Source organism: Tiliqua scincoides, chromosome 4, assembly GCF_035046505.1.
Source record: "Tiliqua scincoides isolate rTilSci1 chromosome 4, rTilSci1.hap2, whole genome shotgun sequence".
NCBI lineage: Eukaryota > Metazoa > Chordata > Lepidosauria > Squamata > Scincidae > Tiliqua > Tiliqua scincoides.
The window spans coordinates 119,358,210-119,382,069 of NC_089824.1; the positions used below are offsets into that span (position 1 = coordinate 119,358,210).

Consider the following 23,860-nt stretch of genomic DNA (forward strand, 5'->3'; position numbering starts at 1 on the left):
ATAGAAGAGATTCATGGATCTGGAAAGTCACAAATGGAAACTGAACAATTATACCATCCTTTCACTGTTCAAATCTTGCTATTGAATAAAATCTTCCACTGCAAGAACAACATTAAGTCAAAATAATCGCATAAACTAAATTTTTAAAAGTTTGGGGCACAAAAACAGAATTGCAGACAGAGGTACAGGAAAGCCCATTTGAAAGATGATCAGAGGTGCCATGGTGCTCAGCTAGGCCATTTGCAACTACTCGTCTCCCAGAAAGGGCAGTTGTGCACTGGACCTGGAAGAGCCTGTTAGCAGCCCTGCCAATTATTGTAATCAGTTGGTGGAGCAGGTGAGGCACTGTTTAAAGGCTCATGCTTCTCAGATGACACAACCCCTGATCCCTCAGTACTGGTGGCAGCAATAGTGCCTGATGCACCATTGCAAGGTTGGTGGGACAACCTGGGGATCTCAGCGCAGGGCAACATGTTGCCAAGTGCAGTAAAAAAGGGACACTACAAGTTGCAAAGGTGTGTAACGGAGACGTCAACTTTTGAAAGGAGAAAAACAGACTCAGGAGGTTGTAGCTTGTGTGGGGCAGTGATGATGATGCCAAGGGCATGCTTAAGCCTTTTCCCACCAGCTGCTTTCTATCATGCCCACTTGCCCCCTTTTTTTCCTTTGAGGGGTACCAGGTACGTATTCACAAAGCGATGACACATTTGGAACCTTGGTTGGCAACTTTCAGTCACGAAAGACTATGGTATAAGCCTACAGCACCCGGTATTCCCAGGTGGTCTCCCATCCAAGTACTAACCAGGCCTGACCCTGCTTAGCTTCCAAGATCAGACAAGATCAGGCATGTGCAGGGTAACAGTTGCCCCAGTAGGGGAAAGGCAGCTTGGGAGAGGGGCAGTTCTGAGAACAGAACTCTCCATCTGACTTGGGAAACAAGCCCCCATCCCTGCTCCTGCCCATTCATCCCACAGCCCTGCTGTCCCTTGGTATAGTAAGCAGGGCTTCAGGTGCTGAAGGTGTGTGTGTGTGGGGGGGGGGGGTGATACAAGGAGTTGGGTGGTAAGATTGTGTGAAGAATAAGAGGGAGGAACTATAACTGCTTCTTCTGCTTGAGCTGGAGATTTAAAGAGCAACATCCCATGTCTGTAGTAAGAGGTGGCAAATTGCTTTCACAGTTACAACCACTTATGAAGGATTGTGGGAATGAAAGTTTGAAGATTGTGCTGAAAATTTTCTGTTTGCAATCTCCACCCCCCTCCCCGCCAAAAAATCCCAGAGTTCACTAAGCATGCTGCTCACTATGTTCACTAAGGAGAGGGAATTGCTATTAAAGTAATTTCAGTCAGCAGTGTACACATGCCCTTAGGTTACACACAAGACATTACATTTTCTGTAACCATGAACAGAATACCAAAATTAATAGCAAGACAACATTAAGCTTTAATGGAATTTATTGTTTCACTGTAAAGCAATGCTGTGTCCTGTCCTAGTTTTTTTTTTTTTTTTTCCTTTCTGTCTGAATCGGATGTTTTTCATTTGCAGTATTCTGAAGAATTGACCTGGAGGCCTGCATACCACTGGCTTCAGGATTGGGTCCTGAGGCCCCAATCCTAACTGGCTTTCTGGCATCATAAGGCCCTTTATGGTGGCATGAAAGCCCAGCCACTGCTGCAAATGGGCAGTAGTGCGGTGCATGGAGCAGTAGTTCTGATGCACAGTGGTTGCCATAGGTTCAAGGAAATCCATAGGAAATCAGGCAAGGGGGGGGGCAAAAAGCTGGCACGCTGAGCTCAGGATTGGGCTCTGAAACAATATAGATGGAGAACTTCAAATATACTAAATTGCTAGATAAATACTAAGAGATGAATCCAATCAGTCTGTTATGCACAATCCATTCACAAGAGGACTATGGAGACACATGTTCACACACTAAGTTTTGACATCTGCCAAGGGCAGGGCAAATTCAGGGGTGGTGGAGATCTTTGGTTTGAGCATGTTGCTCTATTGTGGCACCAAATGGTCTTGCTTTTGATTTACATGACATTTCTCAATATTTTGAGAGCCGACCAGGCACTGGTTGTGCAAGAAATTATAGCAGCTTTGGTGGAATTAACATATTCAGGCTCTTATTCAGGAGGCAGAGAATATTGGAGGCAACAGCTGTCAGGACTTTGGCATCTCTCAGGCCTTGAATTGTTATCAGCCAGGATGTGGCAGAGGGGCCTTGATGTCCAGGCCCAGTGAATGTAAACAAATGTAATTGCAGCACTGATCAGTAATTAAATGTACCTGTGTAAGGTGGGAGCCATGTGACGCAGGGAGATGTGTGCTGAGGTATGTAGCCCATGGAGGAGTGGTGCAATGCACCACTTGGCAGCCAATCAGAGCAGGTCACAAGACTGTCAGGGGATGATGAGGTCGCCCTGTTCTGACTGGCTGGCTCCAGTATATAAGGAGACTGGTGCAGACACCCAGTGTGGATTGATTGTGGTGGATGTTCTAGGTGAAGTGCTGCTGGTTTGTTTTCTGACTTATTGTGACTGTGCCTTACTTTATCCCTGACTGCTGGACCATTTGACTGACTACTCTTCTGCCTGCTCCTTTTACCAATACATGCTTCTCTACTCAACAAGCCTGTGTCTGTGGCTTTGTTTGGGGCCAGTTGTTTTCTGTGCTGACCCACTGCTCAGCTGCTGGAATATTTTGCTGCTGACAAGGAGGCACATTCCATCCTCCTGTGCCAGCCCAACAACAGCAAAAGAAAACAAAAGAGGTACTTTGAGTCTGGCTCACAGGCTTCACTTTGGCCTGGTGTTGACCAAAGTTAGAATGCATAACCAGAGTCACCCCACCGCTATGACTGTCAAGTGCCAATTCATTAGACCAGTGTTTCTCAAAATGTGGGTTGGGACCCACTAGGTGGGTCATGAGACAATTTTGTCCCCATTCATTTCAATATTTTATTTTTAATATATTAGACTTGATGCTACCATGATATGTGACTGCATTTGGGAAAATGTTCTAGACCTGTAGTTTTAACAAACTGCTATGTGTATTCTTTTAACAATGATAGTAAAGGAAACTTACTCCTGGGTAAGTGCGGGTAGGGTTGCAGCCTAGGATAGTTAAAAATTTTCCTGCTTGACGATGTCACTTCCAGTCATGACATCACTTTTGGTGGGTCCTGACAGATTCTCATTCTGCCCTGGTGGGTCCTGGTGCTAAATGTGTGAGAACCACTGCATTAGACAGTTTATTTGCTAATCTGTTGCCTGATGACTAAGCTTTCCGCCCTGCCTGTATTACTGCTGGTTCAAAGAAACCATCTTGGGCTATGCAAAAATTTGGAAAAGTCAACATTTTAGACCAACGTATGTCGTTGAGTGATGCCTCAATCGTTCATAAGCCACACTATTAGTTTCCTGTCAAGGTTGAAAAAGTCAGTTGCTGAACTATTCAAAAACCCTTAGTTCAAAGAAGTCATAATATTATCTCATAGTCACTGGGGTACTTGCTTTTTCCTCTGTTGGACAAAAAATGATATCATTTAAAATAAAATCCCACTGCAGCTTAAGTGTGAAGCTGTAGTCATCACGATGAGCATCACTATACTCAACTCATTCTCCATCAGAACTATTATTGTCAGGGTTGTTTTATTTTCCTATGTAAAAAAGAAAAAAACTTCCTAAAACTAAGATTATGTGTTATGCTTGGCAGATGATGGCTAATGCAACCACGGAGCTTATTTGATAGGATGATTTTTCTGCAGGTTGAAGTCTGCAGGATTTTTAACACTGTCCCACCCCTCAATGATGAATACTTCCAGTGATGCATCCAGAAAAATGTGATGAAAAGACAGCTTAGAGAGCATGCAAGGCTTCCCATTTATTATTTTGTTTCAAACATTTGTGTCCCACTTTTTTGCTGAGATACCAAAGGCAGAAAACAGTAACATCCTCAAAACAATAAAAAATAAATAAATAAGGCAAAGGAGAGCATTGTATTGTTGGTTTTTTCTTAACATGAAGTATATGAAGCAAATTTTATTTTTCCATAAGTAAGATGAGATAAAGAGAAAGTTGTTAAAAAGAAAATATACAATTAAGTGTGTGTGTGTGTGTGTGTGTGTGTGTGTGTGTGTGTGTGTTTCCTAGTGTGAACTATGTTTTCTCTAACCTTCTGCTAGTGGCAGAGGAGTTTTCTGTTAATTGTTAGAGGAGTTGCCACCTTTTGCTAGAGGCAGGAAGCACCTACTAAATTATTTCTTGCCATTGCTTGGCACATGAGAAGGTCATCACAGGAAGTGTTTCTTGCTACAATACTCAGTTGTAAAATACACTGGCTGGGCTCCAGAAATACTTGAACATGCACCCAGGTATTTTTGCATGCAAATTTAGACTTCGCCAGTCCAATCCACTGTAGCGCCCTGCATGGGGTTGCAGCAGCACTGGTGCTGGCTCTTTTGAATCACATGGAGGAGTTTCATCCTCAGGAGGCCACTTAATGGTAAAGGAGCATTTCTTGCCTTGCCCTGGGCTAAGCACCGTGGGCCTGTTGCAACGTCAAAAGCAAAGTCCAAAAGCAAACTCAGTAGGCAAGAGTGGTGAATGTCTGCAAGCTTTATTTCGTTGCCAGCAATGGGCTTCTCAGGACTCCTGTCCAAAGTGAAGAGAGCAATGAGAGCAATTTTCCAGTGTGAGCCTCTCACTTATATTCTATTCTGGCTCCTTTGTTTGAGGAGTCTTACACTTCTCATTGGCTGGTGTGTGACATCAGAGATGGGGCTTTCTCAGGATTAGCTAGAGATAACTTTACAAACATTTGATTGGTTGGTTTCAAGTTACAAGTTCTAAAAAAGGCAAAAACGTACATTGAGACATATACAATGTAAAGATTCCAACAACCACTAGGTGGCACTGTTTACTCATTTATTACAGAACTGGTTTTTTTGGTATGTCTTGTGGCCTTGGCAAGTTGCAAGATGCCACCTGCTTATCTATCTAACATTCCTTCTCCCAGACACTATGGGACTTTGTGCCAACATTGTTTAAACCAAGTCCTTTCTAGTTGTGATCCCATATGTGTACCTTGAGGGAGGTTTAGTGATGTATAGTGGTGTAAACACATATTTAATACAAGACAAACTAACCTCTTATTGTAAAAAGGATTTTAAGAGACCTTTTTCATTCATTTTAACTAAATCCAGCCCCTTCTTTCAGCTCAGACAGAGGCTCTCATGATGCTTTGCTGATCAGGGGACTTTCCCATAGATGTTTCTGTTATCTTCCATCTAGTTGATGTTTACAGGTGTCTGTATCTCTGTTAGAAATTCTAATTCTGTTTGCCAACAGATGAAAAGTTGCATTACTAAGGCATTTCCATCTAATGTTGCAAGTTGTGTGTCTTCTCAGCCTCATATTCCGTTTTCCCCGCATTCTGGTGCCAACAGATAACATTTCCCTCACTTTAATGTTGCAAAGTCTGGTTTTAAGAAACTACCCCCTATTTGCTCTCCCGTATGTTGTTGCTAAAAAGTTCTCTGAGATGCAACAAATTCTGCAAAGCTTGGAGTTTTCAAGTTTGCAGAGATACAGGCTGAGACAGACCCTGATTAGAGCTGGAATGGCTTTTGCCAGACATCTGCCTCTCAAGGTTGCATTTGAGACTTAAGCATCCTTAATTTAATGGCTTCTACTATTCTATGTATTTATGCTTTAATCAAACCATTCTAACAGCTAAAACTCATTTAAAATTATTACATATTGCCACTAGCATTAATTTACACTTTTAAGCAAGCATTAAAGAATATTTGGCACTTCTGTGATGCTCTGGTGTAAATAACTCTCTCAGTATTCATAACACTGTCCTTTTGAAAATATAATTTTTTAAAACTGTTTTTTTTCTGGTTTAAGGAAGCCTAAATGTTTTAAAAATCCAAAAATGCTTTTTCTGTTTATAAGCAGTTTGAGCTAAAATGACTTGGGTGCTCTCCAGCAACCTTGTCTTCACATAGAAGCAAGCAGGAGGGAGTGTGTATCACTCCCTTCCTCCCTTGTACTCATGAAGCGTGTATTGTATCATTATCTGCTTGGAAGGCTGCCAAAGAGACATTCCTTTGCCATCTCAGTAAAACTGCCAGTTAACTTGCACTTTCTACATTAGACTGAGACCAGAGAAATGCTTTTTGGTTCTGAATTTAAACATGTGAGCATCTCCCCTTAAGTTTGCTCTGTTAGGCCCTAATTTGTTTGTGAGCATGCTAAGCATATGAACATTTTAGCTATAAACACCCACAGCATAGCATAAATATTTGCTTCATTAAGCTTGTAAACATTTGGTTTGTTAACATAAGTGGCTTTCATGGCCTTGCCTCAGGCCCAATGGGTCAACCTGGATAAGCACCAGCTCAATAGCTGGTGCAAGTCCACATTGATCCAGAAAGGCAGATCACATCTGGAAAGGGCTGCTGCATTGCTGCCAAACATGCCCTTCTCCTGGGTCTGATCTGCCCTCGTCCCTGCCCAGTCACTGTCCTCCCCCATCCTCCCTCACCCCGGTCCACCTTCTTCACAGCCTTATTTATGCTAGCAGGTATTTGGCTGTCTGCTGGCACATGGGAGGCTGATCTGGCTTCCCTGCCAATGCCCGGCAGCAAGCGCCAGTAAAGGCTGCTTTGTGACTGCTGTAAAGCAGCTTCTGCCAGTGTAACACACACGCTGGTGTTCCACTACTGCCTAGCTGACACAGGATTGGGCCATGAGTTCACCAGTCCAGATGCAATTTATCTTGAATACATTTGGGAGAGTTCACTGCCTTGGAAAGTGTTGCACTGGAGGCTTTCTAGACATCCTCAGGAATGGACACAAGAGGCCATAATAAGAAGGGCTGAAAAGTTCCAGACAATTCATGGTAGTTCTTCATTTAATCCCATCAAGTGACAGGCTTAGATTCTGTACAAAGTTACATGGGGACAGAAAGTAGTAGCACCTCCACCTTTAGTAGCCCTTTAGTGGATTCTAGGTGGCATTTCCAGTCCCTCTTCCTTTGAAGTAAACAAAAAAAGGGGGGGTTAACATTGTGAGGAGGGGAAACAGGCAAGAAGCTCACTACCAGGCAAGCAAGCAAACAGGAAGGCTTCATAATCAGAAATTACAGGTCTAGGTATGCTCAGATGCCTCATTTACTGCTGGGATTTAAGGGCACAGTTTTCTCTGCCCAGAAAAACAACAACAACCAAGAATGATGGTTCTCAACATAGAATGACCAATTTGCATTCTGAAGCCAGCTGGCAAGTGACTTGCCAGCATGCCATTCAGTGTGCTGGGTTTTGTCCCATGGCTTCCCCCCTCCACATTGGTAAGCCTTTCTTTGGTTCCTGAAGGGGAGACCTGGAAAGGGAGGGGGCCTGTATTTGCAAGCCATGTGATGGATCAATTAAGACAAGAGCCTGGACCAATTAAAAGTAGGGTGCAGGGTGTGTGTTTTTCAAGCAATTTTTCATATTTTTGAGGTTTCCCATTTTTGAAAAAATAGCCCCATCCCTGCTGACTGATCTATGGTGGAGAATGTCAAGTTTGACATCACTGGCTTGAATGCTGCCTGATGCTGCCAGATGTTGACTACGCCTGCAGCATCTTTGAAGGGCAAATACCGATGATGAAAATAACATCCTCCGATATTCTCCCATTCAATAACCATCCAAAGTTGCAGGGAAAAATTCTGAAGAGAATATAGGGGTGGCTTCCATGCTGAAACATGTCAAAAACCAGCAGGACCAATTTGTTCAGACCATGCGGCAGAAGAGAAAAAGGCCAGGCAATGATGGAGCTATTGTACTACCTGTATCACAAATAAATGCTAAGTCAGTCTTCAGCCCCCCCCCCCAGCCCCAAAATACAGTTCAGTGATCATTTCTCACTTTGGGTTTTGGATTGCCTTGTTTTCAGAAGCTTTAGATACTTGAATTAGGCAGCTGAATGGACAAATAAGGAAACTGTATGTGGGAGTATATTAAAAATGAGAGAAACTTGTAAAAACTTGGTTCATCATTTCTGATACTGTTCTTTTGCCTTCCTCTACTATTCTTTCCCTTCCCTGAGCCCTGCATCCATGATCCAGTGCCTTTCAAAAATTCCTTTCCTGATGGGGAAAAAAGATATGTAACAGCGATCTATTTAATGTTCCTGATACAATTTCGTTGTGTTTTTTTTAAAACTATAGAGAAAAAATAAATCAGAAAATGGTCCAGCCACCTATTAAGAAGAGGTGGTGACAGCCGAAAAAGAAAACTTTCTGAAAACATCTCTTATCTGTCATTTTTTCTGTCCACAGTCAGATTCTACTGCAAGAGTTATATTTAGCAATTAATTGGGGATTTAGGAAAAAGTGAGGATGGGAGGCAAACACTGAAAAGCAGTTTGTACATTTTAATCCAGAGAGTCAGTGAAGGATTTCTTCAGAGCTGAATCTCCTTTATCCATGTAGAAAAGCTGTGTGTGCCCTGAAGGTTGAACCAGAGGACTAAGAAGAAGACCCCCTTCCACAGACTGGATCCTACAACCTTGAAGCACCAATATTTCCACGCTCCCAGATAAAGAGAGATCCAGTCCATTATCCATCCCTGAGAAGGAGATCGAAAGTGTTAGTGCAGTTTACCAGGTTTTTCCATGGTCATCTCTTACGTGCACACAACCACAATCAAGAAGAAAGAAACTTGACCAACTAATATGTTTCCTGCCCTCTTTGAGAGCAAATAAATGCTTTTGAGATCTGGTCTGGTGCCATTTTTTGCAGAACTGATGATGTTATTTCAGTAAGCTGCAGTTGTTTAAAATAATTCGCAAAACTTTTCGAGATTGTTTCAAATGCCCTGATGACAATGGGGACCACTTTGGTATGTTTTGTCCATAGTCATGTGATTTCAATGGCCAGGTCTTGGTATTTTGTCACTTTTTCTAGTTCTTTTTCATCGACTCTGGCATCTCCAGGAATTGCAGTGTCAACTAGCCAGATGTTTCAATTTTCTATTATCGTTATATCAGGTGTATCATGTTTAAGATGTCGGTCCATTTGAATTTTGAAGTCCCACAGGGTCTTGTTAATTCTCCAAAACCTTTTCAGCCTGATCTTCCCAGACATTTTTTGATGAAGGCAAATTATACTTTTTTCATAATGACCAGTGGATTGATTTTGCAACTCTATCATGTCTGTCTTTGTAATCCATCTGTGCAATCTTACTGCATTTACATATCAAATGGGACACAGTCTCATCCTTTCCTCAGCAAAGTCTGCACAGTGTTGTCACCTCTTTTCTGGATTTTAACCTTTATAACATTTGTTTGCAATGCCTGTTCTTTTGCAGCAAAAATCAGATCTTCAGTTTCTTTCTTGATGGTACCCAGCTTCAGCCATGCCCAAGTCAAGCTGTAATCACTTTTTCCTTCAATATTCTTCAGGTGTTGTCCATGCAATGGTTTATTTTTCCAGCTAGTCAACCTCTTTTCAAATTGCTGCTTTTATATTCAGCTTTCGTTTCCGTAGTTTTTAAAATATTCTCCATTTTTACAGCCTTCAATAGTTTTTCCATGCTTTTGTATACATAATCACTCAGATCTCTTTTTTCCTCTTCCACTACCTGTTGTAGACCTCCAATATTATGTGGTAGATCTAATCTGTCTACATCACTTTGTGGACCCCTTGTCACCCACCCTGATCCTTTGAGGTAGAGCGGACTACAAATTGAGGTAAATCAAACCTACCCAGTTGCTATATACTTGTACTGGTTCTTTGAATTACTTGCTTGACTTGTTCCATGGGGAAAAAAATTAAACATTCACCGTGATGGTTTTTTTCCCCCCCCATCGTAATAATGTGTGGTGCATTCACATGAGTTATTCAGGCAGGCAGCTAATCAGGGCCATTATATTTTATGAATCTTTGTAAATGGCATCATCGTGCATTGATGGCAAAGAAACAAAAAAGCTTAGCTTTGCACTGTGAGTCAATGAGCCATCTCTGTAGGAATCTAAAGTGAGATTTAGAGTTCCAAGCAAATGCTGTAATAAACAGAAGCCTGGAGCTGCTTTTTAAAATACGTACTCAGCATTCTAACAACCTGGGGCTAATTTGCACATTCTGAGAAGAAACAACAACTGAAAAAACAAAAAAAGCTCACACCCCAAAAACCCAGGTGTGCATCTACTTTTTTTGTACTTCCAACTAATATGTTTGCCACTTCCTCTGAGGGGAGATGCATATGTTTCTTATTCTGGCACTGGTAGCATTCCAGATATGCGCCGATAAATGACAAAAGGCAAGGTCAACAGTATGAATTGGCCACTTTCATCAATTAGAAATAACAATGCAACACATTCCGAAGCAGTTCCGCCTTTGGTTCAGGAACCTGCCCTGGAGAAGACAGGCATTACTGTTGCTTCCTCCATGGGCATTACCAGTCTGGCTACAACCCAAGGTTGCCTCTCACCAACCCCAGGTTTTTCACACCAACCCCTGGAAAGAGGGTCAAGGCAACCTAATTACTCTTCCCACCTGATACCTGGCAGCCGTTGAGACTTTGCCATTCAAGCCTTATGTGTCACCAGCCTGCAGCCCTGAGCCAGGCAGTTTGTTGAGATAAGTTCCGGTTCCCCCATCACTCTTGCTAACCTCAGAGTATGCAGTGAATCCCACTACCAGCCAGTAGTGGCTGGCTAAAAACACAGAACAGATTTAGGTAGGCCAAAACAACACCTGCCTTCAACAGCCAATCAGGTGAGAAATAAAACATGCCTATACGGCCTCAAATGCAACCAGTTAACCTCAGACTATCAGGTGGGTGGACCAGGGCACGAAGCCTCCCAGAGTCAGAATACTGGGACAGAGCCGAGGTGCTGAAAATGGCACTTTGGCTCTGCCCCCGACTAGCCCAAGGTTCAGACAGGTGCCTGCATTAGCCAGTCTTGCATTGTAGTGGTGTAGCTAGAGACCACAGCACCTGGGGAGGTGACATTGTGATGTTGAAGTCACTTCCAGGTTCTCCTCTCCCAAGAAGGCACTGGCAGTGGTGGCTTTGTGGTCCTGCCTTGTAATGCTTCCAGCCCAGCTGCCGTTCTCCGGATCACCTCCTCGTGTTTTGACTGCCTTGCAGTCTTGCTGTTGCCCCCCTTCTCCTCTTTTTGAGGTTCTCTGAGAGCCTCCACTTGCTCTGCTTTGTGGCACCCCAGTTCAAGTGGCACACAGAGCACATGTCCTACCTGCCATACCTTATATCAGTGTTTCTCAAACTGTGGGTCGGGACCCACAAGGTGGGTTGCGAGCCAATTTCAGGTGGGTCCCCATTCATTTCAATATTTTATTTTTCATATATTAGACTTGATGCTACCATCATATGTAACTGCATTTGGGGACATGTTACAGACCTGTACTTTTTTGTTTATTTTTTTAAACAATGATAGTAAATGGGACTTACTCCTGGGTGTGGGTACGATTGTAGCCTAGGATTGTTAAAATTTTTTCCTGCTTGATGATGTCACTTCCGGTCATGACATCACTTCTAGTGGGTCCTGACAGATTCTCATTCTAAAAAGTGGCTCACTGTGCTAAATGTGTGAGAACCGCTGCCTTAGATACACCACTGTTTCCTTGTGCAAAGAAAGTTCCAGCTTTAAAATTAATAGCAAAGGGGCTGTATGGTGTGCACTCTCTTTTTCCTTCTAATGACCGAGAGTAACGTGTTAGTCACTATCAAGCACTTCCACACTTTTCAACATCCCAAGGACTGCTGGGCTGGCTTGCATCCAGGGCAGATATTCGACCACTTGCTCCTCTTTCCTGCTACCTTTCTCCTTTTCTTCTGCCTTCTTCCCTCTGAGCGCATCAACCCATGGCTCAGTGCTCAGTGCCCGGAGTTGCTTCCCCCAAAAGTGTTTTCAACAACCTTATATTGCACCCCTCTCTGAAAGTGGCTGATGTGACTGCCTGGCTCTCTCTGAATTTGCTTAATGAAGCCTTTTCCATTTGTATAGCTCCTCTGAATTAGGAGATTTTGGCATCTTGGCTAACAACTCCATGACTTCTTTAGCACCCAGCTTCAATCACATCTGCTACAGATAGGGAATCTTCGCCATTGGCACTCCTGACCATTGGCCCTAATATGAATGGTCTTTGTCCCATGAGCAGTCAAACTGAACACATGCATAGTGATCCTACCCGCTCGTCTGTGTTTGCCCACTGCTGGCTTGGATCTGGCATGGGGAGGCTGGCACATCCTTGTGCCGGCCGCCCTAACTCCTAAGACAGGAAGGCTGTGCTGTCCTACCAGCTCTGGATTCAGGCTGCACATGCAAGGGGACAGGTAAGCTCCCACAGAGTAGCATAGGGGCAGGAGGACAGGAAGGGGCATAACGAGGTGGGAAAAGGTTGAAAAGAGTGGTGGATCAGGCCAGGAGGGGTCAGGATTGGTAGAGCTGGTGTATGCTGAAAACCTATTCCTGCTCCTGGGCCTGAAAGCCCAACATGAGGCTGCTTGGATTTACACCAGTGATTTTTCCGGTGCAGATCTGAGTTGCCCCATTGCACAGGCTGGGGCTTTACCCAGGACAAGGGGACAAATTTCCCTTACCTTGAGGAGACCTCCAGCCTGCTCCTAGCCAGAGTATGATACAGCATTGGCCCCATGGCCCACTGCACTGGTGCTGGATAGGATTGGACTGTATTTTTATCAGAAATGACCCTGAGATTTGACTGACAGAGTTAAGTGCAGCTCCTAGTACTAGCAGTATCAGAACATCAGCAAAGAGACAGTGAAAGATTTGACCTTCAGCTGTGAACTGCGGAAACAGTTTTGCCTTGAACCAAGGTAGGTCTGCTTGATGGAAGGAGTAAAGTGTTTTCTTATGTCTCTTTTGATTGCATATCTTGACAACAGTGTACAAATGCCAAACTGTTTTAATTTGCATTTCTTGTTCTAATCTGAGCGATATCACATCTTTTCTCTGGGCTGAGAAGAGTTGATCATCATTAGCCATCTCCCCGCATACAAGTCGTTTTACTTGTCACAGCAAATTTCCTTCTGATTCCCATCATATTTTGCTACGCTGTTTGCAATTCCCCCCCCCCCCCTTTTGACAGGCACTGGAAATTGGTAGGTGTAAAACCAAATGTCTTTGAACACGGCTTTTTTTTTTTTTTTTTTTTTTTTTTGTAACACCATCTGGTAAAACATCCATACAGGATGAGATGTGTCATTTGAATTCTCTTGAATTTTTAAAGTATGTTTCACCTACACAACCCATGTAGGAAAATGTTACATTTAAAAATACTAAAAGATGGCAAAAATCTAATGATGAATGCCAACTAGAAGCTAATTTAAATAATGAAGTGCAAATTATGTGAAGTTCTAAAAATTGTTTTTTTTTTCCCTCTTAAATTCTAGGTTGCAAACATCATCATATGAAAGGTGCAGTTTTTTTCCCCCCAGAGTTACATTGGTTAACATTGTGGAGAATATCTTAAAGTTATACGTATATTAGCAAGATGCCTACCAAAAGGTAAATATATATATTGAAATGTGTGGGTGTATGCTCAGATGTCCATATGGGCAATAGCTAATTAGGCAAAGTTTTGAAATATACAGCATGGCCACCTTGCTAGTGAGCTCAGTTTTTCAACACGCAGAAAGGGTGAAGACAGAGGCAGCAAGTTGGTGTCCTGGCTGCACATGTAACAACAATACCTGATTATGTATGGAGACTAACAGCCCAATCCTGAGCTCCCCAGCGCATGAAGTTGCCGCAGCGCCACAATGGTTGCCGAGGCATCTTGACCGTGCTAGGCAGCTGGTGGTGACTCCTTGGGAGAAGGGGACATTCATCCCCTTTCTCCAAGTAAGGCAAGCGGCCCTGCAATATGGCTATTTGCCTCGACACCTGCTATTTTGCTGGCGCAGAATTAAGAAGCCTCATGTCGGGCCCGGAGGCCCGACACAGGACTCTGGATCTGGTGGAGGGGAGCTCCACCACAACGCCCCTCTCCTGCCCTGCTGGGCTAGATCACACTGGGCTAGCACCAGTGCTGGGCCCTCGGTAAGGCTCATAAACATGCTTTACGCCACGATTTTGACAGCATGCACTGGCAGTAAGCTGGCGCGCATAGTGCTGGATCAGGCCCTTACTTCCTTATAATTGCTCCTGTGGTGGGGTAACACTGTGGGAGGTAGCTCTTAATATGGTAAGCTAGTGAAAGCTCTGGGGGGCTGTACACATCCCTATCATACTATTTAAGGATACAACCCACTGGCTTCATGCGTGCACTCTGTTGTGATGAGTGGAAGTGTCTGCCATTTCCATGAAGTAACATTTTCTGATTTTGTTGAAGGTGAAATCCCCCACCCCTGTCAAAAAGAACACTACTTACCTCATATACTAGTTTCCTTCATGACTGTTCACAGCCATGATTATCACCATTTTGCTGCAAGTTCAAAAGCAGCAACAAGAAAGCAATACCAGGACACATCCCTGTCTCCCCACATTGAGGTACAGTACAGTGTCAGAAGATCAGAAATGTCAATCAGTAGCTTTGGCAAAGCAAAAACACTTTCCTGTCTTTGGGCACTATGCTTTGTAGCACTGGGGCATCTCTCACACTGCTCTGCACCAACACCTGAATAATGGTAGGAAGGTCAACTGCAACTCATTGGCCCAGCTGGATCAGGTGATCTGGGGAGCCAATGGGGTCCTTGTTGCCCCGGTATAAAGACTATTTTGTTCCACATCAGAACAATTTCTCAGCCAGGTTGACTACTTTACAGGCTCCTGTTCCTTCCTTGGACTTCCACCTTTCCCTTTCTGCTTATATTGGATTATATTATCTGCCTTTGGCCCTTTGATCTACAGCAACTTCTTTTGACATTTAACATTTTCTTTGGGAATACATTCCTGTCTCTAGCACTTGGCTGCCTCTGGAAATTGACTCATGTCTGCCCTGGGTGCCATTGCTCACTTCTGTCCCTTCCAACCCACAATCAGTAGCACAGCTGACCTGAAACCTGTCTGCTTATAGATCTGCCTCTATAGGATTTGGATATCTTCCTCTCTCTCTCACCCTATGACTCAATTTTCATGCTCTGCTTCCTCCTTTCCCTATCACCAGGGATGCTTGGAAATGTAGGTTTCCACAGAACTTAACTAGCATTAGACAGCCTGTGAGGGTCATCATCGCAGCAACCAGAACCAGGCAAATCAGTGTGGAAAGAATTCTATTCTGGTTTCTATTATCATCTGAGCTGGAGAATTATGGAGAGAGGGGTGTCCCAGTTTTGAATATTTGCAAGCTGTATGAACAGTCCAAATTTATAGTCTGTACTGATTATTTAGAAATCTTACCGCCCACTCTTATGGTTTTCCCCGACATAGCATGCAGCTGTGCCAAAATAGACTACATTGCATGCTATGGTAGTTGTGGTGGGGCTAATTAGGATGCTTGGGAGGGGAAATATTTCCCCTTGCTTTTCTGTAAGCCTCTCAATGGGCTATGGGTTTCCTTGGACCTGGACCTTAGGGGACAAAGTAGGCATGTCAGCTTGCACTGGAAGGAATAGCATCTGGCAAAGTCACCCGTGACAGGTGCCACCCCTCCTGCCACACTCCCAGCCCTCTGCCATTATGCCCACAACATGACTTACCTCTGTTGAAAGGCCTCAGTCATCCCATTGCTGTGCACAGGGCTCCATGACCTCTCTGGCTTCAGTCCATTTGTGCATGGCTTGTGCACTCCTGGAGTGCTTTTTGTGATAGCCAGAAAGTGCATTCTGTTGCTAGAATGCTAAGTCCGGCAGCAGTGACAGCCCAAGGATTGGGCCATCAGTCTTCCTCATAGGCCAAAATTCCACACAATTGTGTATAGCTATTTTTGTTCTTATTTATGTATATAATACTTCCTTGATCCACTTGTTCTAGCTAGTGCTTCACTTTTTGCTAGGACTGTCTAGTCCCATAGCCAAGTTGAAACTGGTTGTGCTTTTGAAGGGAGGGGGCAGAAGTTAATATTTCCCAAAAATCCCTTAATTGTGAGAACATCCACCTTTTTCAAATCCATTGCAGCAGAGCTTAACAGCCTTTTTTTCTTCTATATCTGTGTCATGACTCAGTAATGTCCTGGGGCAGTGTAAGTTAAAGTATGGCACTTGCTGTGAAATATGGTTACTGTCACTTTGTGACTGTGTCACCTATTTAAACAGCAAAGATAACCTATTTGGTGTTTTTTTTCTGCATACCTCTGCATTTTAGTAAGTTTACAACCCTATTCTATCCCCCAACATATGACAGTGGGGCAGCATCAAAAAAGGCCCCTTAATGTATGTAGAGCACATAGCTGCCAGGCCAGTCTGAGCTGACACCAGCAGCTTGGCACTGGAGTTGTGGCATTGACACAAATTATGCTTCTCCAGCTGCTGGACGTCCACCAGGGCTGGTAAATTGGTGGGGGAATTTCATGGGTGCAAAGGAGGGTTTCCTGGTATATTGGGGATGGCTGGGGAAGGGAGAGGGCTGGAGGGGTATGGCTTGGTTGTAAATGTGTACATCAAATCCTATCCCCCCCTTTCCAACCTGTCGTGTACCCTTTCTCTCCTCAGATTTAAGATGGCTATAGCTGGCGTAGGGCGAGGAGACTCATAGCTCATTGGGGGGCCTACGCAGAGGTGAGGAAAAAAGTTCTCCTTACGTCTTGCAGACCTTCTGATCACCCCCCTCCAACACAGCATGCAGCATACGCCTCCATGGTGCAACTGCATTGGCACTAATGGTAGGAGATAGGATTGGGCTGTCTCAAAGTGCTGATCATAACGAATGAAGGCAAAATTTCAGCAGCTTTAAAGGATACATTATTACCTGCCATGAGAACAATCCAGGCCACATATCTGTGTACACTTTATAGCTTCTTGATAAACGTCAACCAATGGGGCGGATGAATAACTTTATTTGGATTCTATGATTACTGTACACTTCTCAAAATACCGTGCATTTTGATGCTGCCATGGCTTTTAAATGCTATACAATGTTTCCTGACATTTTTTTTTAAAAAAACCTATATCTTAACAAAACAGAATGCAACGTATGAATAAGAATTTTAAATACTATTGTGGAATTATGCAAATGAGAATGCACTCAGCTAGAAATTCATTTGAATAAAAATGGAAATTAATGCATTGTGGTTTTCTGTATAAATATTCAATGCCTGTCATCTTAGTTACCACTGAAATTGGCATGCAGTGACGTATGTTATATTTTGACAGTCCGTCATATTTGAAGTATTTGTGAAGAAAAACAATAATTCCGCTTCAAAAGTTATCTTTAAGCACAATGCTTTTATGTAGGTTGAAAGCTGTCATTTAAGGATTACATTAAGTATTGAAAATGTGCATTCCTTTATGTTTCAATCAATAGTTGGAAAGCAAATACCCACTGCTAGAACCCTCAGGATCTAGAACACCGATCACGTTCATTCTAATTTTTTTGATAGCATGGCATCAGCTCCAATCTTTCAGCCATATTGTGGCAAATGGGCAAACCCTGTGGAGAAGGAGGTATGGAGTCTGGTTTCAGGGTCTTCACTGAGTGAAAAAGCCTGTTCACTCAGCCCTTAACTACCCTTAAAAAGGAGACTGAGGGCCCAATCCTATCCAACTTTCCAGTGCCGGTGCAGCTGCAGTGTAGCTCCAAGGCAAGGGTACAAATATTCCCTTACCTTGTAGAGGCCTCCATAACTACCCTCCCACCAGAGGGTGCAGTGCACACCCCATTGGCACGGCTGTACCCGGGCTGGAAAGTTGGGTAGGATTTGGTCCTGAATCAATAGTGGGCAAGGGTGGGGAAAGCATAACCTCCTGTGCACACACATGGATTATGGAGATTTTAAAGAAATTAGGAAATTATAAAGAGCCAGGATGTGTGCTCAAGAAGTGTGCACACTACATGAAATCTATGGAGCTGATCAGGGTATAGATATAGAGTGTAATCCAAATTGGCCCTTTGAGGAGAGGGTCCAGAGGGCTAAGAGGGTACACAGGGTTCCTAAGTATTCAGGGACTCATATGAGAGCCAGGATGGTTTGTTAGTTTGGGAGTTGAACTTGGACCTGGAAGATCCAGATTCAAATCCCTGCTCAACCATGAAGCTTCCTGGGTGACCTTGGGCCAGTTACTTTCTCTCAGCCCCACCTACCTCACAGGGCTGCTGTGAAGACAAAAGGAGAACATAAGAACAGCCCCACTGGATCAGGCCATAGGCCCATCTAGTCCAGCTTCCTGTATCTCACAACGGCCCACCAAATGCCCCAGGGAGCACACCTGATAACAAGAGACCTGCATCCTGATGCCCTCCCTTGCATCTTACATAGTCCATTTCTAAAATCAGGAGGTTGCACGTACACATCATGGCTTGTAACCCGTTTTCAGCATCAACCACTGAAAAGAAGGCCAAGGAAGCCAAATTGCTCTGCCTACCCTAAAACAGATGGCTTTTGAGATGGACTTTGCCATTCAAGCTTTAGGGATCGCCAAGCCAGACAGCCTTTTGAGATTGATCCTGATTACCCTATAACACTGCATCCTATGGGTACCGTAGCAGCTGCCGGAATCTCCTCAGGAGGAGGGGACATTTGTCCCCTTCTCCTGGGTAAGGGTGCAGGCCCCACAATGGGTCTTCTCCAGGCTGCACTGGCTATTTTGCCAGAGGATAGGATTCAGGGCTCCACTAATCCCACCCACCTCCTGCCCCTGTTCCTCCTTCTGTCCTCCACTCTCCCCCCCACCCCAGAATGCCTCCCCTTCTGCCCAGAAACCCCACATCACTGCCCAGCTGTGTGTCTTACCATGGGTGCTCCCTTGGCGTCGGCCTCAAAATGTTAGGCTCAGTGCTGACTGGTGTGGGCCCAGTGCTGGCACTCCTTGCTCTCCTGGTGCCGTAAATGTATTTTATGCCACATTTACAGCACCCAGTGTGAGCACTGGAGCTCAGCACCAGGGCTGGGAGGTTTTATGATTGGGCCCTTAGGTTCCTTGATGAACTCAACTCACTGAAGGTCCCATTGGATTATCTGAGTGAAAAACCTATTAAAAACAGGACACTAGCCCTTCATGTCTTTGTTCCTTGCCTTCATGCTGCTTTGCAGTTGGTCTGTTCTACTTTGACCCATTGGTCTGTGTTAATCCACCTCATTCCAGCCATAACTCACGTATCACCATACCAAACTGGCACCCAGATCAGTAACTCCTATTCCCTTCTCCTATTCCAACCTTTTCCCCCTGCTACTCTCCCTAAGCAAAATCTAAAGTTGCTGTGTCTCTGTGAGCTAGAAGGCCACTGCAGCTTCCCCACCCAATAAAGCAAACCTCACTTTGGAGGAGGAAACTCAAACTTGGGAAGTCCAGATTTCACAGCATGCAGTGCAATCCTATCTTGCACTGCAACAGACAGGCCAGGAGGCCTGCACTGTATCCATGCAAGATTGGGGCAAGAATCGGTTCAGCTAGAAGCAAGAGGAAACTCTTCCTCTTACTCCTGGGTAAGCCACCATAGCCCCAAGGGGTCTCCTTGGACCTGCGCCACCTCTGGAGGTGGCACAAGTCCAAGGAGAATGGAGCGGCTTGGAGCTGCTCTGCGTTGTTTGGGGAACTGGGCTTGGATCTGGCATAACTGCCGGGTCCCAGTCCTTCCTCCCGCTCCCCACTAGCCTGCTCCCTGGAACACCCTCCATCCGCCCTCCCCCTACCCTGGAATGCCCCCCTGGCCTCCTCCCCACCTCCTCTTCAACTCCCCAGACCCCTGTGTTGGCTGAGCTTGGCCGACGCAACCTTCCCTCCCTGCAACAGTGCGGAGTCTGGATGCAGCCTCTGAGCCAACGCACGTCCCTGTGCCGGCCCAGCTGACTCACAAGGAGGTGCAAACGTGCTTTATGGCATGTTTGCAACCCTCCTGGGCTGATGCAAGGGACATGTGCTGGCCTAACTGATAGTTAGGATTGCACCCTCAGTTCTCTTGTGGTCCAAACCTATGGACTGTTTACACCATCAGAATGAGGATTCTGACCACTTAAATAGCTTTATGGCTGTCGCAAATGTGATGATGCTGGCAAGCATGGACTGGTGGGCAGCTGAGTCTGTGCAACAACAGACACTAGATGCCGATTGCCAGTGGTACGACCATGCAGGGGTCAGGAGAAAGACAGGGAGAAGATGGAACGGGGGTGTGCCGAATGGGGAGGTAATGGTGTCAGGGAGGAGGGCAGATAGGGGCCAGAAAGGTGGCAGGTTCAGCAGCAGTGGAGATTACCAAATCCTAACCACCTTCCCAATCTGCCTTCACTGGCCAATGCAGACTTGCACCAGCAATATAGTTAGTGGAGATCCTAGTCAACCCAGTGGAGCAGTGGAGACTTATCCCAGGGCAATGAAACAAATGTTCCCTTACCCCAAGGATGCTTCAGCATGCTGAAACTCCCCTGCAGGATTCCACAGACACTACATTGGCACTGATGCATTGCTGTGCAGGAAGTTAGGTAAGACTGGGCTTTTAGTCACTGTGCTAGAGTCAGAAGGAGCATGGATTCAAAGATCCTTCATCTTCATTCTTTTTCTGGTTTGGTAAGAGTTTGGAGATGGTGAGAAGGCATTTTTAAGGGCAAAAACAGCCTGACAGGATTTGGGGACACTTTTCTGCAGTTAAACTCCCAAATTTCTGACATTGGCATATGCTTACCATAACACCATCAAAGACCCTCCCCCCAAATTGTCAGCCCAAATATATCCAAGGTTTATAATGCCAGATCTCATGATTCACTGCCATAAGTCCTGGACCAAATAGGTCAGAAGCAGGGGTAATTTGGAGGGAGGATTATGGCATTTTGGAGCAGGATGCAGGTTGGGCAGAGGGTGGTTCAAAGCAAGAGTGGGAGGATCTTGGTGGCAGCCATGCATGCCAGGATCCTATCCCCCTTTGCCTGCCCCACACTGCCCCCAGAGTCTCCTCAGGCCTATTCTAGCTAGCTAACTGGCAAAGGTCTAAGGAGACCCATAGGCAGCCAGGTGGCCTAAGTGGAGGTGAGGAAAATCTTTTATTTACCTCTTCCAGTTCACCTGGTTCCTTCCCATTGCATACAACACACACTCCGTCAGCAGCTCTGTGCGTGCGTTATGGAAAAGTGTGGGATAGGATTGGGTCCTGTGCCACCAAACACTGACACAGGATTGAGATACCTCTTTTATTCAGCCTCTACCACTACTGCTAGAAAGCAACAAGACACTCACCCACACATTGTTCAAGCCTCCAATGTTCTGCTACCTATTATGGCCAAGTACTTCTCTGTCCTTCATATAAAGTCATTTCAAAAACAGTTTTCATTTATCTTGAGAACGTGTCTCCATTGCCAGCAGAACTAGGCATCACAAACTCTCCTGCACAGAGGCGTTTTGAAAATTTGAGCTGAAAGACGGCTTTGAGGCACAATGGCTTTCCTTTCTTTCCTGAGGTAAAATGTTATGCTGCTATTTCAAAGAATGGTTTCCTGTTTTTTTTTTCCTCTTTCCAACAGAATGTATTATTATATCCAGAAATATTGCTTGAATCTGTTAATATAACTGGTTTTTTTTTTTTTTCTAGCCTTGAACAGATAGAGCCCATGAACCAATCTGACCCAGGGTGACCAGACGTCCTCTTTTTCCAGGAAGTGTCCTCTTTTTTAACCTTGTTCCCTAGAGAACAACTGAAATGTCCTCCTTTTCCCTGTGAGCAGGTAGCACAGAGCCTTCTTGTAATGAATGAATTCTACGTAATATAGTTTTAAATGTAATAATAAGTAATATGTTTAAATGAAGCACATGAAAACAATCTACTAGTGTTTATAGCTTTTATTTTGTCATGTCCTACATTTTTCTGGGATGCCCTACATTTTGGGGTGCTGTAGTGACATCGCGGAAGATATTACCGAGGAGATAGGGTGTGGTGTCCACAGTGCCCCTTGCTCTAAGTAAATGCAGGATTAAAGCCCAGGTAGTAGCTGGCAGTGTGCTGCACAGCTGCAGCCACTAGAGGCTAAAGTGAACCTGGGAGCATATAAACAGCACCTGGAGGAACTAGGTGTGTGGGTTTTAGGAGGAGTGCAGGTTGGAGAGGAGACTGATTGACTTGGCTTATGGACTGTGGAATCTGACCTTGGACTGGGACTTGGCATATTGACTTTGACTTGGATAGCCTGAATGATTTGACTGACTTACCTGGAACCTGACCTCTGACTGTAACTTGGCTTATTGGCTCTAGACTCTGATTTGGCAACTCTCATTGATTGGACTGATTTACTTGGAATCTGTGGACTGGAACTGGACTCTGACTTTTGCTTGCTGCACTGGTGAGTTTCACAAGGGAAACTAATCAGCCTTAAGTGGGCACGAGGCCCAGTGGATTGGGATTTGGCAGAACAGGTACCCTGTCCTCTTTTGCGGTTATGACATCAGGTCACTCTGATCTGACCTCTCCCTCAGGTAAAGACACGTACCATCTGCCTGTAGCTCAACCTTAGATTTGTGTTTCCAATTGGAGCCAAACTACAGGATCCACATATATGGTCTGGCAATCCCTTCTACATTACAAAGCACTCTAGTTTATGTGGGGGAGGGATATTTTGTGGCAGAGATGGGGCAGCCATAGTTAACTTGCGAACAGAAGCATCATGTAGTAAGGGCAGAGGGAAAGTCTTTCCAGTGTTTCAGGATACCTCTGATTTGTCTGGGCACAGTCCAATGAACACTTGAGACAACACATAAAGTGGGAGAAAGGGCCACTATTAGCATTTTAATACAGAAAAGGAGGCTGAGACCTGCAGTTGCAGGGGCAGTGAAACACCTGTGTGGTGCGGAGGTGGGACCACTGGGCGGCCCCAGAACCAGCTCTGTCCCCCAGGCAGGATGTGCACCCGACTCCAAGCCGTGCCCCGTTCTTGGGCGATGCAGCTCATCCAGGTCTGTCCCGTAAGGGGAAGGCAGCCGGACCACAAGCTGTGCCTCCTCAAGCCACTGAGCCTCTGAGGAGGACCCCCGTGGTCCCGGCCAGGGCCCCAGGCAATGTCCTTGTGCTGCTGAGCCCCTGAGCACTGCTATTGGGTTCTGCCCTGCCTATGCTGTCTGAAGGTGCACTCCACAGTCCCAAGCACGCCTCTACTGCACCACCTGCCACAAGGAGGGGTCAGCCTAGCGCTTGATCCCCCCGCTCCCAAACAGGGGGAGAAGCACCTTAAGGCCATCCTGCAGGTCTCTCAGAAAGATGTCCGCCCCCTGCTCAGACCAGTGCCCCCATCTCCTCTGTAGAAAGCAGGCATTGAGAAGGCAATGGCTGGATGCACACTGACACGTCCACCAGTCTAGGCCACAAACTGGCCAATCTCTTTGGCAACCTTCCTCATCATCTCTACCTTAGCACAGCAGCTGGTACCACGCCACACCCGCCGCTGTAGGAAGTCCAACCAGACCACCGTGATGCCGGGCAGCCAACCCAAAGGGTGGTGAGCTCCTTGCCTGCTCTGGGCCTGAGCGGCAGCCCGGATATCCCACACAGATCATTTTCACACCAGTGGATCACCAATACGTCAGGCAACAAGTTCTCCTTCAATTATTCTGCCATTGCGGGCAGCAGCTGGCCTCGCCGCATCCCCCACTTGGCCAGCCAGCCAACTTGCATGACATTCCAGATTGCCTCATGGCTGCCCACTTGCGGGCCCAAACTACCCTGGAATGGCCACAGAACAGTTCATGAACCGGCTTCTCACCGCATCCTGCAGAAGGCGAAAGAGAAGTTATTGACACAATCCCTGC

The 23,860-nt window shown here is 45.3% G+C and overlaps 1 pseudogene; it reads right to left on the reverse strand.

Moving 5' to 3' along the window:
- Nucleotides 1–753: 753 nt before the first annotated feature.
- Nucleotides 754–873, reverse strand: LOC136650187 (5S ribosomal RNA; annotated as a pseudogene).
- Nucleotides 874–23,860: the final 22,987 nt, after the last annotated feature.